Source organism: Sturnus vulgaris, chromosome 17 (assembly GCF_052056855.1).
Source record: "Sturnus vulgaris isolate bStuVul1 chromosome 17, bStuVul1.hap1, whole genome shotgun sequence".
NCBI lineage: Eukaryota > Metazoa > Chordata > Aves > Passeriformes > Sturnidae > Sturnus > Sturnus vulgaris.
The window spans coordinates 12,218,385-12,233,473 of record NC_142259.1 but is presented as its reverse complement, the minus strand read 5'-3'; the positions used below and the strand labels follow the sequence as shown (position 1 = coordinate 12,233,473).

The 15,089-nt window shown below is 48.5% G+C and overlaps 1 long non-coding RNA gene across 1 annotated transcript in view; it reads left to right on the top strand.

The window, feature by feature from the left end:
* LOC148221834 (uncharacterized) overlaps positions 1-15,089 on the top strand; it is a 44,630-nt gene that overhangs the window by 11,488 nt on the left and 18,053 nt on the right. The gene's annotated exons all lie outside the window — the stretch shown is intronic.

The window sequence follows — 15,089 nt, the reverse complement described above, 5'->3', positions numbered from 1 at the left end:
ATTAGAGGCCATGGCTAATCAAAGAAAATCTGCTTTACATTGTACTGCTGCTTGCACAGCCCCAATTCCTACCTGTGACTCCCTTTTGCCTTAGAGGGAGCTGCATGTGTGCCCTGACCCTTTCTGTGCTGAGCTCTCCTGGGAGATCAAGGTCTCAAGCAGGGGATTCATGACAGTTTTTACAGTGACACTTCTCTCCCTGCAGCCAGTTGTCCCAGTTCTTGCCCTGCTCCTTTTTGGATCAGCACACCTTTTCCATGGTTGTGGGGTAAAAGGAGCTGTCAGCCCAAAGGAATTTTACAGCTGTTCTGGTCGAGTGTGCAGCTGCACAGCCAGATGTGCCAGCAGCACGGGGAGTGTGGAGGGTGGGGGCTGCCCCTGGCACTGGGGGTGAAACCACAGCCTCCATGGTGATACCACAGCCTCCATGGTGATACCATAGCCTCCATGGTGATACCACAGCCTCCATGGTGATACCACAGGCTCCATGGTGAGAGAACAGCCTCCATGGTGAGAGAACAGCCTCCCTGGTGAGAGAACAGCCTCCATGGTGAGACCACAGGCTCCATGGTGAGAGAACAGCCTCCATGGTGAGAGAACAGCCTCCTTGGTGATACCACAGCCTCCATGGTGAGAGAACAGCCTCCCTGGTGAGAGAACAGCCTCCATGGTGAGAGAACAGCCTCCATGGTGATACCACAGCCTCCATGGTGAGACCACAGCCTCCATGGTGAGAGAACAGCCTCCTTGGTGAGAGAACAGCCTCCATGGTGATACCACAGCCTCCCTATTTAAATCCAAACATGCCACACCAGCACCAAACCACCAATGGCTCCTTGTGCCAGGCAGGGCTGTGGGACAGACAGGGACCCTCAGGGTCTGGGCAGCCAGGAGCTCCCCAGCCCAGAAGGTGCAGATATTTGAAATAAAAAGCCTCCTGACTGAAGTGTGGGTGCCAGCTGGTTTGTTCTCAGGTTTATTCTGAGCCAGGGGTCTCACAGTAGCACTCAGGGCTGTGGATCTGTATGTGATCCCAGCAGGTCCCACTGTGGAAATGTGAAACCCCACTGCCCACCAGCTGCTTGCCCCCACAGCACTGCCAGAGTTCGTGCATCTGGAGCACAGCTGGCAGGGCTCTGTGGCATTGCTGTACATCAGCTTTGGGCAAAGCCTCACTTAGAGCTTGTGATAGTTGGAGGCAGCCTGGACACCTTTGTACCAAAGCAGGTGAGGCAAATGCAGGCTGTTGTGCTAACTCATCTTCCCTTCAAGCACTGTGGAGCAATCACGTTCAGAAACACAGTGGAAAGATTAAGTCAGTGTGAAGAAACAGCTCAAATAGCTTCCTCTGTTTCTGTAGTGCTTCTCTAACCGTGTTTGTAAACAGGTTTGAAAACACTTAACCCTGAGCTGTGCACCCACACTGATCCCTCAACTCCTCCTTGCTCCTGGGTAAAATCCACATTGATGGGCCCAAGCACCAGAGCACAGCTACACACATCCCAAACTATGCTTTGGCAGCATCTGCATCCCAGTTGGAACATGTCTTTTAAAAGGCAGCTTTTTGCAGTTTCATACTTCAGCTACCAACTAAACTCCTTATCAGTGTGATTCTATCAACAGGAAACTGGTAAGAAAAAAAAGAAGTACCCACCCCATAGCCCACGATGTTATCTAATCTCTGTCCAATCTTCTTTCTGCTTGGGGACACATGCAACAGGCTGCAGCAACTGTGTGTCAGAAGGTCAGAGAATGCAGACAGGGGCCAGCAGTGCAAATAACCAGTTGGGATTCAAAGAATCCAAAGTTGAAGCAGATTTTTAAAGCTGCTTAGTAATCAAAATATCTCACTGTGCAAATCAGCCTTTTTCTCGTGGTCACAGCTCCTCTGCCTGTGCTTGCTGGAGTGTTTGTCACTGTGCCACAGGTGTGACAAGAGCCTGCTGAGCACAGAAAGGAACACAGGACATGGGCTGGGCTGGGCTGGGCAGTGCTGGGTCAACAGCTGGACTTAAAGACCTTAAAGGTCTTTTCCAACTTCAACATTTCTGTGATTCTGTGATGGAAACAGTGTTTGGGGTTAAACCATGTACCTGTACTTTGCAGGAAGAAAGTGGTTCCACAGTAAAAGAGACTTATTCTGAGTGCAAAAGTCAGTTCCTGAAGTGTCCAGCTGTTGCACTTGTGTGGGGATATCAGACTTTGCTAAAAGCTCTTACACAAATATAATAAAATGATGTACAGGTGTGCAGCTGCTACAGGTGGCTGATTGTTGGTGTTTGCAATTACAGCAGTCTGCTCTCAGCACTGGAAGATGCTCTAGAACTACTTTATTATTCTACATATTAGAAAATATTCACTCTCTGGTGCTTCTTTTCAGTTGAGGTTGTGTCACAGAGACTGGATGTCAGCTGCAATGACTGAAACAAGGCCCTTATGTGAGACACAGCCTGGCTAAAACTAAACCTGGGGCAGCAGATCATGTCCCTGTCCTGCCCTGCAGAGAGGGTGCAGTGGCAATGACAAATCACAGGCACCTCTGAGCAGCTGGAGCAGATGGCACAGCAACCTTTTTATCCTGCCCCACTGACCCCAGGGTTGCTAAAAGCTCTGCAATCCCATTAGTGGTGTTAATCTGTTGGTGTTATTGCACTAAGCACATTATTGAAGGACTGTACAGGTATGGTGAGCTGGAATCTGTGTGAGGCTGGAGGATTAAATGGATTAATGGAAGTGTGTGTGGCAACACCCATTTACCAGGAGAGTGAGGAGCAACCAAAGTGGGAAGGTTGAGAATGAGAGTTCAGAGTCAAAGTTTCTTAGTGCTTTCACAGATCATGGAATTAACTAATTCCCAGTTCTGGGATGCTTTTCTTGGAATTGGTAAGGTTAGAAACGGGTCTGAGGCCAAAGGTACTCAATGCTGCCACACTGAAGGGGTGAATACAGAAAGTGAAAACAGGTCTTCAGTGTGTAAAGGCCTAGAATGTTTTTATTCAGAAAAAGTAATAATTGGGAAAATTTGCTTAGCTGGTCTAGGAGTTTAGCAGAGTTCAGTAGGAAAACTTGTTGTCACCAAAGCAGCAATCACACTCAGAATGACTTTAACCCACCTGCTCTCCTCTCCCTGGAAACACTGAGGTTTTTCCTTTTCTCCTGGCTATTGGTATGAGCCATATTTTGCAGTGACACTTCTCTCCCTGCAGCCAGTTGTATTGCCAACCTGGTATTCTATTTCTGGGCACCTAGTTATTTCAATAAAGTGTGTCATTGAGGTCTGTGTTAGAGGGAGAGCTCTGACTTGGGTTTTGCAATTGCTGAAACCAGTGAAAACTGTCTTGTTGTCTGTAGCTGTGTTGGACAGCCACTGCCCAGCCTGTGCTCCTGGTGTCATCTCCTTGGCTGCCTGTGCTCACTTCCCTTCACGTGGTTAAGGCAGTGGTTGGTTTGTGTCTCTGATTTAGCCATGGGAAACAGACCTTCCTAGCAATGTGGTACTAGAAAAATCCCTAGAACTATTTCATGTTTTTTTTTTCCTTCCCACTCAGTGTTATGAAACACTCATGATAATTACTGAACACCAGTAAATGCTGTGCTCTGATGGTGTGTGCAGCAAGGCTGATAAATTGCTTTTTATAGCACAGGTGGGTCTGTACCCAGGGCCTCTGGATCCTCCCCTGCTCTGGGTGACACTGTGGGGTGGCACCTCACTTGTTCCTGCCCACAGCTTTAGCTAAAGAAACCCCTATTAGACATGAAGAGGGAGGAAAGGGATTTTAAAAGGTATTGTTTATATCCCTCCACAGCTAAAGTAAGATAACTCTTATTACACTCCTTTAAGGTGCCTTTATCAACTTCTTGTGGCAAGTTAATTTAGGCCTGCTGTAATTCAGTGATATTTATGGGTTTGAGCTGGGGTCTTTCTGCAGAGACAGCTGTATGGGTGTGAAAATACAGAGTGAAATGGTTTCTTCAAAGAACCCACACATCCTTCCTTACTCTTGCTTCTTGCTCCTTCCAGCTTGGAGAGGCTCCCAGCAGTCAGAGAGATTCCCAGCACAGTTTGTTTCACAGAAACTGCAAGTCCTGAGGATCTGCAGGGTCCAGGGAAGTTCCCATGTCCCAAAGCATCCTCAGAGCTCAGGGACAGCTGAGGGGAAGGGAAAATTGGGGAATATGAGGTGCTGAACTGTCACGTTGCAGGTTAAAGTAGTTATTTCTGAGGTTTGTGCTGACTGAGGGGGATCCATCCCCAGGAGCTCGGAGCTGGGCTTTGCCCAGAGCCCGTGTCACAGGTGAGCATACCTGTGCACATACCTGGCTCATACCTTGAGCCACAGACCTGCACAGAGGAGCCCTGCACACAGATGTGCCTCAGGAAAAGCGGGGATTACATAAAGCGAGCCCCCTGTCCCTGCTCTGCAGGGAGTTTGTGGGAGGAATGTGCAGAACCCACAGAGGTGAAGGGACACACAGAAACTCCTCCAGCCTCCCTGCTGCTCACACACAGCCTCTGCAAAACAGACAGACAGACAGACAGACAGACAAACAGACACACACAAACAAACAAACACACAAACACACAGAAACACACACAAACAAACACACACACAAACATACAAACACACAAACAAACAAACACAAACAAACACACACAAACAAACAAACACAAACAAACAAACACAAACACACACACACACAAAGGGCTGGCTGGGCCGAGAGGGTTTAGGAGCCTGACCCAGGCCCAGCGTCCTGGCTGTGAGCAGAAGGGAATCGGCATTGTGTGGGAAAGGAAGGGATTGGCACAGGGATCTGAGTGTGAACAGCAGCCAGCACAGGTGTGCACACACAGGTGTGTCAGTGAGCACACAGGTGTGTCAGCACAGATGTGCACACACAGGTGTGTTACTGAGCACGGGTAAGCACAGACAGGTGAGTGCTGAGCACACAGGTGTGTCAGTGAGCACAGGTAAGCACAGACAGGTGAGTGCACGCCTGCTCCAGTGCCCCGAGCACACAGGGGTGGAGCTGTACCTGTGGGCAGGACCCTGCAGGTGTTGGTGGCACTCTGTGCTCTGCTTTGTGTGGCTGTGCTGCCTGCACGTGTCCAGCTGCTTGCCCAGATGTGGGTGGGACTTTTCCATAGCAGGGAACGCTGCTCCATTTTCTACTGACCTCTGGCAAAAGAATAAAGCTGAGAGAAAAGTTTGTGCAAATCCGAGCTGCTGACAGGAGCAGGATAACTGCAGCTCTCTGATGGAAAGGGACTTTTTGCATCACCTTGCCATTGACATCAAACTGCAAAAATGGAAGGTGTCACTTTTGTTTCCACTCTCTCTGGGCTTTGTTAATCTGCTCTAAGTACAATGTGTCCTTTGGATACAGTTTTACCTCTTGTTAAGATAAGGCTGTGTCTTTTCTGCATCACTTATGATCAGTCTAATAAATTATATTGACCCTAGAACAGCCCAAGAGCTAAAAGCATCTGGAGGCTCCCCCAGCATGGGGCAAGCAAACAATTGTCCTGAGCAAATAGGGACCTGGGGAAATGGGACAGGTTCTCAGAGTCCCTGGGCATGGCACTTTCAGTGGCTGAGCTCTGAGGGGGTTCAGAGGGATATTTAAATTATGATTGCACACAGGCCTGTGTCTCACCTGGCCCATTATTGCAGAGCTGATTGCCCATCTGGGATGCTTGCATTTACTTCCCCCTCTTCTGGTTGTTGACATTTCCCCTTTCATGTATCTGGTTGCTTTCATTTCTCTAAGCATCATCTATTACAACTTGTGATTTTCAAAGCAAAGCAGCTCTCTGTGTGCCTCTGGATGTGTGTGTGTTTCTGAGCACCCCTGTGTGCTGCAGGGGCTGTGCCCAGCACTGCTGGGTCCTGCTCCCAGGCACAGGGCTGGGCTCTGCTGTGTCCTGCTGGGTTTGTGTGGGCAGTGCCATGGCAGAGTCATGGCTGCACTGCCCATTCCATCAGCCATGGAACGTGTGCTCAGAGCCCAGCTTTGCCAGGCACTGATATCCCTGAAAAGATTTATTTATTTATTTATTTTTCTATTTATTTTTATATATCTGGCAAGTTCCTATTAGAGCTGGGAGTTCTCCTCCTGGAGAAAGCAGTGGTTGAGCTTCATGTGATCTGCTGAATCTGCATTGTGCTTTATTTTCTGTAAGTGTACATAGCCACTTCATCCCCCAGGGTACATCTGAGTGGTTTGGGCCTTTCTGTGCCATAGCTGGGATTCCTCTGGCTGAAGGGTTTCTTCCTTGGTTTCCCCAGCTATAAAATTAAACGAATCCTCAAAAACAAATTAATTGCCAAGGACTGTGTAGTAACAATGATCAGTGTTTAATTTGCTTTATATTCCAGACAATGTGTAACAAATTAGCCTCAGTCCAAGGAATCCATCTGTCTGCAGGCAAATTAAAGAAGTGCACAGAGATCCTGATGACCCAGCAGTGATGTGGTGTGTCTCTATTGTGTCATTTAAGTGCACAGTATTGTGGTTCACTTTTGACTTCGTAATTAAAACAAGTCAGAATAATGCTCAATAATTTAAACTATTTTGCTTGTCTAGTTGTTCAAAAAGTGCCTGATTTTTGAAAAAAAAACAAAAAAACAAACAGTTAAAAGCATGTTCATGTGTGGAAAATACTTGTTGCACAATTTTTGCATGCACAATTACCCCGATGGCAAATGCAATTACACACTGAGCACCTCCAGCTGCATACACACATTGGCAAGTGCTCAGCTCCGGGATTTTGTGTAGCCTGCTGAATTTATTTGGCGTGAGAGGATTTCAGGAATGAAGTCTCAGTCTGTGGACACAAGCAGCCACCTTTCTGTAGGACATGCCCTATCCCAGCTTCCCTCAGAAGTGAGGATGAATCCCATCCCATTGCCTGTTCAGGCACCGGCCTTTTCCCTGGAAAGCAGTGATGGATTTTGAACTGAATTTTGAGGATGCTCTGTGTCCCTGTGGAGCACACAGCACTGCTCCGAGTGGCTCAGGTACGAGTTCCTGCTCAGGAATGCTCCTCCATGAGCAGAAATGCCCTGGATCTGTTGGGATCTTTGCTAAATGCTCTGGGAGGGTCACTGCTGCTGTTTGCATGGTGCTCCATGAGAGAGCACTGAAATTATTCTGCTGGTTTACACAGTGCATCTGATTCTCCTGTCACTTATGGAAGCCTTTGAATCTTATCTGAGCTGCTTCATTTACTTCCATGCAGGAGAAAAGAGAATCCAGGCTGCTGCTGCTCAGAGTGAGTTTGGCTCCATCCTAGCCTGGTTGCCTTTTACTCAGCCCTCTTGTTAAGCTCTTACTTCTTGAGTATCTTCTATCAGTAAATAATTGTTTTCAGTATGTGGAAAGAACGTGACTGAGAGGATTCTTCGTGCCAGGATCCAGAGACAAGAAAGTTCTGCCATTTGTGAGATGACCTTAGGCAGCCTGTCCTGCTGATGCACTTCTGAAGGGAAAGAGGAAGGAAATTGCAGGGCTGGCCCCCCCCTCCCGTGTTAGACTGGTGGGTTCCCATGGGGTGGAAGAGCATCTGCTTGATTACACAACCTTCCCCCCAGAGCAGCTCCCTGTGCCTGCTCAGAGCTTTGCTGTGGGTCCTTGCTGCTGTCCCTGACCCTCCTTGGTGCTTCTGCCCTGGCTCTCACTCCTTCTGTGCATCAGGAAAGCACAAACATCACATCAAACCCTGGCTGGTGCCCCCAGCAAACACAGGTGTGTGACGGGGGAGGTGACACTGCCCCTGTCCTTAGGGAAAGGTTTGTCACTTGTCTTTCCACAGGGTGAGTCAGGGAGCAGCTCCCAGCTGAGAGCAGCAGAACCAGCCAGGGTGAGAACATGTGGCAACACAAAACGTTGGTTCAGAGGCCAGCAGTCGACAATCCTGAATTTAGCTGCAGCTCCCTGAGGCTGGCAATATCGAGGGGAAAAAAGACTATTTTTAATGCCTTTCCAGCTCAGCATTATAAATCAACAACTGCTCTGATTTAGCTAAAGCACAAGTAGAAAGATATTTTTTCTCTTGTTGCTGTGCCAAGGAATTCACTCGGAGATCTAAATGTCAGGGTCTGTCTTTTGTTTCTTGCTTGAAATGTGCCCTTATCTCCAGATCTGGATGGGAAGTGTTTTGCCATCCTGACAAGCTCCTCAGAAATTGGAGAATGTTCCTGTGCTCACGCTGAGCTGAAGCTCCCATCCTCTCGTGCCCTGCACAGCACCCAGGGCAGATGGCTGTGCCAGTGAGAGGAGTGTCCTGGTGATCCTGGCAGCCTCCTGGGACAGGGACATGCCAGCTGCTGATCCTGGTTCTCCCCACCCCTGGCAAGTGTCATTCAGGGGCTGCTCTTCCTAATCCGTCTGGGAGCTGGGGAGCCTTTCTCTGCCATCCCTTCCTTAAAAAATATGTGCAAAACGTAGCTTGATAGAGATCTTTCCTCTCGTTAAAAATCCTTTCCATTGGAGATTCCCAAGCAGCTGCAGATGACAAAGCTGCAGACCAAGTGAAGGCTTTTCCTGGCCCAAGTAGAGCTGGGCTTTGGCTCTGCAAGGAGAGGCAGCAGCTACAGCAGTGCTGATTGCCAGGTGGAAGAGCCCATTTTCCTCCTGTCTGTTTTGTTTTCTGTATGATCCCACTGCTTACAGCTCTTCTGGGCAGGAGTGGGATGAGCTGTAAGCCTGACCAGACAGCCAGGCTGACAGGACTAAACCTGGAGTAAGCCCAGTCCAGCTAGGACGGAGCTCCCAGTTGGTGCTGGGTGAGTTACTGGCAGGTACTGGCTTAGCTGTGCTGCTGAGGTAACAGACACAGGTACTTGTGCCTGAATCATACACAGAGGATTTGTTTACAACATGAACAACAAAGTCTTTGCTTGTCCTTTTAGTCAAAGAAGAGGCGCTATGTAAATGGGAGAATTTACCACTATTTAACTATATATCAGTTTTCACCTTCAAAGGCTGTCCAAGTGGTTTATTTACCATAAATTTAACCTTGGACTAAAGCTGAGATGCTTAGATACCCGAGTGATAGGGACCTTAGAAATGCTAAGGCAGAGATAAAGAGAGCACCATCAGATTGAGGGAAATGAGAACTGTCTGGCCCCTTCACAAATCCAGAGGATAAACAATAGGGATCTTTGTGCTTGGGCTGTAGGCGTGTTGTCAAGGTAAATGAGACCTGGCAGAGGGCCCTATTGTCTCCTTTCCCACAACTCATTAAGATTTACTTGTTTTATCATCAATGAGTATAATAAGCAGAGCTCTGATTATGCCACAAAGACATCCCAGTGATTCATGAGACAGAGATGGTGTGAATCATCAGAAGGGTCTCCTCTGCTTCTGCTGGGAGGCAGGAACAACATCCAGTGGGCAGGGAGCACCAGGCTGCTGCTGCACCCCTGTATGGAGCCCTTTTCCTTCATCCAGCCCTCAGCCCTGAAGGGTTTCCAGCAGTGACACTCTTCCCTGGTGTGCAGCATCAACACCCCCACACAGAGCTGAGTTGCAATAGGGCTGGAGGCTACTTCAGCTCAGAGGCTTTGCCAGAAATGATTGCAGCACATAATGAATCAGCTGGATTATGCTTACCTGGAACAGGTCTGCCAAAATCTCTGACCTGGTTTCCTCTCCCCCCACTCTCATTTCACTGTGAGGAGCCAAATGGGCTCTGGGTGCAACACAGTGCCACTAGATAAGTTGCCAACCCACAAAATTTTGCAATAATACACTTTTGTCTTTCAGTAGCATCTCTTATCAAACAGGTCAGAGTTATTGTTACAGACCTCAGTGCAGCAGATAAGTGTTGTTCCCCAAGCTACAGAGGACCAAATGAGATACTGAAAGATGAACAAGATCTCAGAGTAACTCAGTAGTAAAAGTAAGACCACTCTGGGCTGCTCTGCCACCTGAGCTGTTTATGAACATGCACCCAGTAATTCCCAGGTGCAATGTAAGTACATGAGATCCCAACACAGTTCCTTGTGCTGCTCCACACTTCAGTTGTTGAGGAGGCAGTGAAATACAGGTGAAATTCTTAATACAGGTGGGCTTGTTCCTCTGCAGATGAAAATTCAAGTCCAGCTGTCCCAGCACGTTCCCCTTGGGCTCAGTTTGGGGGAACAGCTACCACTGCCCATGTCAAGCCTCGACAGATCCCATCATAGATGCAAATTTAGAATGCATGCTTGGACATATAACCTGTAACATCAGAATATTGTGTTTAATTCTTGGCCTGTCTGTGGAAGGGGAGTAGCCCTGTGGAGCCTTTAGTCTGTTCATCTGGGTTTGTGCTCCTCGTGGTTATTTTGCTGGAGATAATACTTGCAAAACAGTAAATATAACATGCCTATCTCTCCTAGTTTCTAGTTGAACTAATGGATGTACCCTAATTATTGAAGAGTTAATTGCATAAGTCATGTGTTGTAGGGTTCTGACCTCACTCAGATAAAAGGACCATTTTTGAGGATTAACTGCATCCCAAATATCTTTAAAGTCATGTAAGTGTTCATAACTGAATTCTTTTCTTGGATAAGATAAATCGTTTATTTGCATATATTTGGGATTTACAGACAAGTTAATTTTTGAGGCTAGTGCTGCATTATTTTGTGAAAGAAAAAACTGATAAAGAGCTTTTTCATAAGTGATTTTTACATCAACTGTTTCAGCAGAAGTGAAGTAGCAGAATTGTACTTCCTGGAAGCCAGGCAGGACATCACTGCAGGCATGTACTGCATTTGAACCTTGTCTAAATTAGCTCAGAAACTGGATGTGGTTTTTATCCATATGAATCTTAGCAAGACAGTGCTTTTCAGAATAAAAGTCACCAAGACTATTTGCAGGAAAATCAACATGGCATTTTCCTCCACATCCACTCCAAAGCTTTCTCATGAGTAAGAGTCTATTGGTGTATTTTTTTTAAGTCAGGTGAAAAACATATTTGCAATAATATGCAAAATAGAAGTAGGCAACACCTTGCACAACACAGTCTATAGTGCACCAACCACCCTAGCTGCCAGCATATCCAAAGGCTCTGTAACACAGGGCAAACTTGAGGATTGTTTGCAGGACAAATCCAATGAAATTTTCAATAAAATTCTGTTCAACATAGAGCAGAGAAAAATTCCTGCTGGTTTTCTGTGGAAGAGATGGCCTTTTGACCAAGCAGTCCTCCAAAAGTTTTAATTGTGGTGAGTGTAACAATCAATTTTAAATAGCCTGGTTTCAGCACCTGTGAGTTGTGCCATTGCCTCCCCCAGTCAGATATATTTGGGCAGAATTCCCCATTGGATGGCCAATAGGAAAGTGCTTCTGCCTATGGATCACTTTCCAAATATTTACCCCCACATAATTAGTGGTGTAATTAACACTGGCCATCAAATGCCTCCAGACAGCTGCCAATGGAATACACCTCAGGATTCCTGAGCATCCCCTCAGCAACCTCGGGGCTGATGCTCGGTGGAGGCCTCCAAATGTAGCCGTGGAAAGGGGTTTTAACCCTTTAAGTGCGGCAGAAATAAGATACACAGCTACACGGTCGTCTGTCATGACAGGAAGAAAGAGCCAAGTTTATTCACAAACACTCTTGGTTTTATAGCATGACTGCAACTCCCAGAGTAGAGAAAAGGTGATTGGGTCAGAGAGAAGACACCCCATTGCCAGGGCCTGGGCACACACCACAACAGGGGTTCTATCTTGTTATTAATTCCTTTTTATTTTGACCAAATTATCACCCTGGGAGAAATTCTCCCTAGCCTTGAGCTGGACCAGCTTATCGGCTGGGAACAGAGCTGAGAAGCTCCAGCCTGGAATATTTTTCAGGCTGTAATTTTCTTACTTTCTCAATATGTGCCCCACACGGGGCTTTTGCAAACTTCAGACCATTCAAATCCAAAAAAAGAGCAGGGCATTTCTGTGGGGCATGGGACCTGTTCTGCCAGGGACCTTCCAGCCTGCTGACTCCTCGAGGTTTTGCAATCTCCCTGCTCTTCTCACCGTCCTCTCATCCCCTGAGTGTGGATGTGCAAGATGGGAAGAGTTCTGAGTCACACCACACTGCTAAGGCCATCAGGCTGGGATGGCAGCGTGGTTGAGTTCTCCTGAGTGGGGTGACAACAGTGGAACACCCAGAGAAACCAGGGACAGGGACAGGGAAAGGGGCAGGGACAGGGACAGGGACAGAGACAGGGACTGATCTGCCTGCCTGGGACTGGAGCTGCTCAGTCTGTCCCAGGCCATCTCCTCTAACACTGATGCCTTGGGTTTTATATTTTATATTTTATATTCTAGATTTTGTATTTTACATTTTATATTTTATATTATTTCCTTTTGCTCTATCAAGTCTGTTCCAGGTCAGCCTTTCCAGGCAGCAGCACCAGAATCCCCATGACCCCAGCAAAGGGAGCAGGGTTTCACTGCAGCCACCCAGGGCAGCTCCAGGAGGGGAATGAGATAAAATATGCAGAAAGTGTTTGTGAGGCAGGGGAAGGCAGGGCAGGCTGAGGCTGACCCAGAGGGCTGCAGGTCACCCCTGTGCCCCTCTGCCATGTGCCACGGGGTGTTAGTGCTGCTCTTGGCAAGCCCTGTCCCTTGGCTGGGCCCTGTGCCTCACACTTGTGCTTTTCCTGCTCACCCAGCTGTACTTTGAATTGCTTTCCTGAAAACTACTGGGAAAATCCCAGCTGCCTCTGGGAGCTGAGGAAGGTCCTGGTTGAAATAATGAGACAGAAATCAATTGACTCTTTTAGAGTGGCACTTGCTGATGCCAACAATGTAATTTGGTTTATTAGTCTGCATGGGCTTGATCTGAGTCTTGCTGAAGCCGAGCAGTGAGTGCAGAGCCTGTCCTGACAGCCAGCCTTATCACCATCAGCAGAGATGGGGCTCACAGCACTTGCTGCCTGCTGCCAAGAATTAATTGTGTTCAAGTTAATGCCTGAGTTAAGAATAAGCTCCTCCTGATTGACAACTATTGCCATGGCAGGAAGCACAGACACGAGGAGCTAAGTTAGAAATTGCCTTTTTTTTTTTTCTGGGTCACCTCTGCAGATGGGGATAAAAGGAGCCCTGTGTGCTGTGTGTAGAAATGCAGCACGGTGTGTGCCAGGGCTGCAGGCAGGTGTCCCTGCACGGGCAGGGGCTGTGGCTGGCACTCAGCAGCTGCTGGGGCCATGCCACAGGGACACAGGCAGGGAAAAGGGATCCCGTGGTGCCAGCCAAGGCTGGCAAGGGTGGGGAACACGGCAGGGCTCCAGGCAGGAACCCTCTGGGGGAACGGGACCGGCTGGGACTGACTGCTCAGAAAGGGGCAGAGCAGCTGGGGATAAACTGAGGCTTGAGTCATCAGCATATCTTGTGTAGGAACAAAATCCCCCAGGGACAGGACAGAGCCTGGCAGGGGCACAGACAAGGAGCAGGGACAATGGGGAAAAGCAGAAGTGAAAGGTTCAGGGGTGGGCAGTGGATGCTGTGAGCCCTACACTGGGTGCCAGCGAGGCTTCCCCACTGCTGTGAAGGTTCTGTGCGAGAACTGTTTCAGAGTTCAATAATAATCAGAATTTAACTTCACAGCCCTTAACAATATGCCAGGTGTGCCCCTGTTCTGGGGTTTGTGCCAGGCCTAAGGTAGGTCAGATGAAGAGTTCAAACACTTCAGCAGTGTGTGCTCAATTCTGTGCCCGACTGGCCAGGGAACACTGGAGCACTGGAACACAGAGGGACTGGGAACAGCAGCACTTCTGAGAAATGTTTTCTTCATTATGAATGTGTTTTGTTGTGTTTTTTTAAATGTTGTTTTGGTTTGTGTTATGAGTTATGAATATAGCAGGGACAGTTTCTGGCTCAGGGCCTTCAGCTGGTACAGACTGGCCAGGGATCTCTCCCTGGTGCTCAGGCACACAAAGGGATCCCTCCAGTGCTCCTTGTCCTTGCTCTGGTGCAGTTGTTGAGGACAATGCCCAGTGCTCACAGGGCCTGGTAGGTCAGTCTGTTCAGCCTGACACCCTGCTGCTACCTGGGATGGCTCTAAGCAGGATTTTGGTTTTTTTTTTTTCCCTGTTAGAGATTATTATTATTTACAAGTATTATTTTCCATTTCAAAGTGCAGCTTTGCAATTGCAACATTTTCCACTTCTCCCTTGACATATCTCATGGCACTGCAGACTGGGCTGGGAAGAACTGTCAGGAGGGGCCAGAAGGGATCTCCCAGGTGGGAAAAGAGAGTGGTGAGCTGCACCCCGTGGGTCAGACAGACACTGCTTGCCCAGGGCTGGGAGCTGTAGCCCCCAGTTAAATCCCAGTGCCTCCAGTTAAATCCCAGTGCCCCAGTCCCATGTGGCAGTGCCAGGCACAAACCCCTCTCCCCAGCTGTGGGGTATCTCTGCTGTATCTGCTGCTGCCTGGGCAGCTCCTGGTTCTTCCTCCTTTCCCTTCCCAGCACTCAGCCTCACTGGGAAGGAATTGGGAAGGAAATTGGGAAGGAATTGCTGGGAAAGGGCTGTGCCTTCCCCATCCCTCCGGAGGGATCCAGCTCAGAATGTCCAGCCTGTCTGAAGCCTGAGCTCTTCAGGCCAAGAACGTGTATTATCTAGTTTGTGTTTTATGGCAGTATATGAATGTTTTGTTACAATAACAACAACAACAATAATAATTAGGGCCGTGAGAGCCCTGGAGGGCTGGAAAGGAACCAAGCCCTGCAGGTTCTCTCGGATGTTCAAGTCTGACGAGGTTGGACCATGCAGGTTTTACCCCCATGGCTGGTGCCCTCTCTCACCCTCCTGGCTGCCATCACCACCAGGAAGTCTGAGCCTGTCCGCTGGGATGCCCTGGGGCTTCTCGAGGGAGGAACCCGCTCTCACCGGGGAGGATGTGAGTGAAACTCGCTGAAATTCCGTCGATGTGGGATGAGGGTCGTGAATCATCCGATCCTCAGCCCCGCCAAGCCCGGGTGGGACCGAGCCCGCACGGAGCATCCCGGAGCGGGGATTGCGACACTGCCCTTCGTCCGCTGGGGACCTGGGGGGAGAGTCCCCCTCTTGTCCCTCTGAAAACCCCACCGAGGAGCTGAA